This window comes from Diabrotica undecimpunctata, chromosome 5 (assembly GCF_040954645.1).
Source record: "Diabrotica undecimpunctata isolate CICGRU chromosome 5, icDiaUnde3, whole genome shotgun sequence".
Taxonomy (NCBI): domain Eukaryota; kingdom Metazoa; phylum Arthropoda; class Insecta; order Coleoptera; family Chrysomelidae; genus Diabrotica; species Diabrotica undecimpunctata.
The window spans coordinates 143861326-143866449 of record NC_092807.1 but is presented as its reverse complement, the minus strand read 5'-3'; the positions used below and the strand labels follow the sequence as shown (position 1 = coordinate 143866449).

The window sequence follows — 5124 nt, the reverse complement described above, 5'->3', positions numbered from 1 at the left end:
TAATGAATTAGATAATAAATTAAGAACTAAAATATATTCTCATATTCATCATTCAACTCTTTTAATATTTTCTATCATTTTTATTTTAATTATTTTACCTTCTGAAGGATTTATTTATTAAATAGGGCTTATTGATATTGCTCTGAATGAAGCTATTTTCTTGTGGCTTCTTAAAGTAATAAACCACAATTGAAGTTTAAAATAAGTTTATTGTCAATTCAATTTCCGCTTCGGAAATCGTTCTCAAAATACAAACATTAATAATTTAAACAAATTTTGTTTTTGGAAATTGAAACGTTAATAAACTTATTTTCAACTTCAATTGTGGCTTATTCCCATTAAAAAGTAATTACTTTAGGTCCTATTAAGTTACCAGAAAAATGCTGTATATCTTCACAAACAGGTTAAGTAAATTTTAGTTTCACGGTTCCATGGTGTAATGGTTAGCACTCTGGACTTTGAATCCAGCGATCCGAGTTCAAATCTCGGTGGAACCTAACACTTTTTGTTTTTTTAGTAACAAATATATAAATATATTGCAAAAATAAGATAATTTCAATTAATCATTTTGGTTTTAATAAAAAATTATTTTGCATGTCAACAATTTTTTATCTTGTAAAAGGTACTTTTGCAAAAACAAACGATAAACGTTTTATTGTATTTTCTGTTTGAAATACTAATAATTGAAGGGAAAATGATGGAAGTCTCATTATTATGTGATTTTGCTCAATTGCATTTAAATCAGGTACAATCAAATTTCTACGTGATTTGAATGCAATTCGAACGTATAAAGAACAATCAGTACACCTTTGTGGTATTATAACTTGAGAGTTACGGAGGAAGTAATAAAAACACGATTGTCAACGACAGTACAGACACAGAACAAATAACAATGGCTTTCTTATTTTGTGGTACGGCCGTCCGTCTAGGTTTAGATGATATTACTTGACACAGACGTAATAAAATTGCGATAAACAGATTTCATAGAAAGATACTAAGTTCTATAAAGACATATAACTAAGTTCTATAAAGATCTGGAAAAAGCAATAAGACTAACAAAGAAAGAGGACATAAACATAATAATGGGCAACTTTAACGCCAAGGTGGGTAAAGAAAGATATGAAGACACAATTGGAGAGTACGGCCTTGGAGTTAGAAATGAAAGAGGCGACCTGCTGTGTGAATTCTGCCAGGAGAACGGTTTTGTCGCCATGAACACATGGTTCCAGCTCCCGCCTCGTAAGTTATATACTTGGAAATCACCAGGAGACCGTCCAAATCGAATAATTAGAAACCAAATTGACTATGTTTTAATAAACAGAAGATTTCGTAACGCTATCAAAAGAATCGCAGCATATCCAGGTGCTGATATTGCATCCGATCATAATTCGCTAATAGCAGATGTGAGGTTAAAACTAGCAAAAATTAAGAGAACAAATACAAACACCAGCACGCCTATAAATACAAGAGAACTGATGAGAGACGAAAATCTTAAGAAGAGTTATGTAAATCAAATTAATGAAAGAATGCGAATAATAGAACAAAATGATGATATCGAAGAGATAGTCAATGATATTAAAGGAACGATTCTGGCAGTAAACAGGGAAGTTAAAACACAGATCAGAAAGAGAAAGCATAACGAATGGATGACGGACGAAATTATGGATCTAATGGAAAAGCGAAGACAACATAACCAACAACGTAATCAAGACAAATACAAACAGATACACAAAGAAATTCGCCAGAAGGTTAAGAAAGCAAAAGAACGTTGGATGGTGGAAAGGTGCAACGAAATAGAACAATTGCAGGAAAAAGGAGATAGTTTTGGACTACATAAGAAGATCAAAGAAATATCGAATATACACAAAAGCCACCACAGAACAAGAATACGCAACGACAGAAACGAATACATAGAGTCAGAAGAGGAGATAGCAATGGCGTGGAAAGAATACGCAGAAAGACTTTTTAATGACGAAAGACCAACACAACCAACGCGCAAACTTCCTTCCGAAAACTTATCAGGGCCATTAATAATGTGAAGTGAAATAGAATATGCAGTTAGAACCACAAAGATGCATAAAGCAACAGGTCCAGATGAAATTAATATAGAAGCAATAAAACTAATAGACGAGGAGAATATCGAAATCTTGGTAAAGCTGTTCTATAGAATTTATAAATACTGGTTACATTCCGCGAGAATGGCTGCAGTCATCCTTTGTGATGATCCCAAAAACAGCTAGTGCCACAAAATGCAATGAACACCGCTTAATCAGTTTAATGAGTCACTTGCTGAAACTCTTCCTTAGGATATTACACTCAAGAATGTACAAGATACTAGAAGAACTTAGCGGGTCAACACAATTCGGTTTTAAGGGAGGACTAGGAACAAGAGAGGCAATTTTATGTTTGAACACCTTAATACAAAACTGTTTAGATCAACGAACAGATCTCTACCTCACCTTCATCGACTACGAGAAGGCATTTGACAATGTTAAACATGATATCATGATGGAACTACTACATAGGGCCAACATTGACCAGAAGTAGATCAGAATTATTCAGAATCTATACTGGAACCAAATGGCAAAGGTGAGGATTGATCAAGACCAATATACGGATGAATTTGAAATCCGGAAAGGCGTCCGCCAAGGCTGCATACTCTCTCCGATTCTTTTTAATTTATATGTTGAAAATATATTTGCGGAAGCATTAGAAGACACGGAATTAGGCATTAAGGTGAACGGCAAACCAATTAGCAACCTACGCTATGCGGACGACACAGTGATTATAACTGATAATTTTGAAGATCAGCAGTTATTACTTGATAGGGTGAATAGCATAGGTAAAAAATATGGCCTCAAAATCAACATTTTGAAAACAAAATATATGGTCATTAGCAGAAACCCTCCAGAATATCCGATAATATGCTTGGGTGACGATCGCATAAAACGCGTGAAAACTTTTAAATACCTTGGCACCACAATCAATGACCAATTCACATTCTGGTGGGGGGGGGGGGGGGAATTCTCAGGTGTATATGATATTCTTATCTAGTAGCTGCTGCCTGGGCTGCCTATATACTGTCTTCTGGCTTTCGTCATGGTCTGTCAGAAATCTTTTAATAATTTACTCGGATGGTTCCTGAAATCGTAATCCCATGTGCTTTTTCGTCCATTGTTCTCAGGATTCTCTTTTGTTCTGAACCTCTAAATACGTAACTTAATGGAACGTATTTAGGTCTATTAAGATCCTTTCTGATCATATGGTTCTGGACTATTTGTATTTTCTTTCTGTTGGATTTCCACTTGTGTCCCTATATGGCCGAGGCGTCTGTTACTGTATGTCAAAGTAAAAACTATTGTGAAAAATCTGGGGAACACATAAATCGCCAGTATGTTAACTAGTTAAACCACGAGAACGGAAGAAAGAATAGACCTACCTCATATCATATATTTAAAAATTTCGATTGTGAATAACAGGTTATATGTTAAAATTTATAAGCAGAATTAAACACTAAATCTTTTCTAGACTATAACATCAGCTATAAAAATAAAGTAGTAGTAAAATATCTGGTTTTTATATTGCTCTATTTTGCTGTATTCATATCAAACTGATTTGTTCAGTATTTATTTTTATCGAAATTAGATTACGAATTACGTTTTCTACAAAAATCGTACGAATGAACCATATTAGAACCATACTGTGACGTTCCTTTTTCATAAAATTATTTTTAAACAGTAAATGTTGCCTTGATTACTTTTCAGAAAGCTATCTTTTAAAAAATAAAGTTCCCCACTGTTCTCATACTTGATATTTTACCCAATATATCACGAGAAAAAATCAAACAAGTCAAATTCGAATTTCATCTCTTATTGTCATCCGATAGGGCGTGCAGGGGTTGAGGTGTCCATGTCATCCCTTTTGTGACAGTCCATTGTCGGAAGGTTAAGATAAATGATTGTAAAATAAAAGTTTGGTCTCCCCATCGGTTGGATCCAAACACGCTATTATTGCCATATAAGCGGAAACCAATGGGGTGAATTTCAATGAAGAATGTAAATATTTCGACAAAAATGATTTTTGGAATTCAATGAGATACAGTAACAGGAGCATTATCTATGTTCGATTTAGATATATTTGATTTTTGATATGTATGGTTTATACTAGTGATAGGAAATACTAATTTGGTAGTCAAATTAGACTCAGCAAATATAAACCGTTAAAATTAAGGAAACAGACGTAAATCTTTTATTACTAGCAAACAAAACTTTTGACTTAAAAGTTTTGTTTGCTCTTTATGTTGAACAAATGAATACTACAATTTTTTTTTGTACTTGATTAAGTTAATTATTGTCATTATAGAAATAAATGTTTAGTTACTGGTACACTTTAGCTCTGGTATCTTTCGGGCACTGACCATGATTTTTGTAGTGATCGATCATCTTGGAGCGTCACGTTAAAAGAGCGATCTTACCGTATGTTTGGTTGATTCAACAAAATGACGATTCATGGTTTATCTATATGACTTTTCTTCAAAAAATAGTGTCAGCCCGTTTTTTTCAAACAGACATTTTGTAAACAAACATGTTAGGTTAGGTTAGTAATATAAATAATATAGATTAATATAAAAAATACAAAAGAAAGTCTAGTTATCGAAAAAAATAAAGTGCCACAATTAGCAAATTAATTTTTTTAATTGTATATTATGATACCTGTACAAGAAGAAACAAAGATACCTATATTATTTTATACATTTTCTAAAGCCTTTATTTTTTTATCAATTTATAAACAATGTTATTTCTTTATTTAATAATAAATATTTCTTACTAAATATTTACTAAATAAATACTAAAACGCTAAGCCCTTTTCTTGTCCACCACTTTACTCAAAAACCATATTAGATAATTAAAATATTTTTTCGGAATATTATTAGTATTACGTATGAGATTGTCAAGATATACTTTTGGTACAAAAATTCACTTCCGGTTTTGAGATGACCGGAAGTTAAAATTTAATTTAAGTTTTAGACCCCACAATGTATATATGGATCGAAAGGTCTCGTCGAGACGAATCTAAATATGTACTTCCGGTTGCGATCCGACACCGGAAGTGACCCGAAACGCG

At 32.8% G+C, this 5124-nt stretch overlaps 1 non-coding gene across 1 annotated transcript; it reads left to right on the top strand.

The window, feature by feature from the left end:
• Positions 1-425: 425 nt before the first annotated feature.
• Positions 426-497, top strand: TRNAQ-UUG (transfer RNA glutamine (anticodon UUG)). The gene has a single exon. It is a non-coding gene; the product is annotated as a tRNA-Gln (tRNA).
• The last annotated feature ends 4627 nt before the right edge of the window (positions 498-5124 follow it).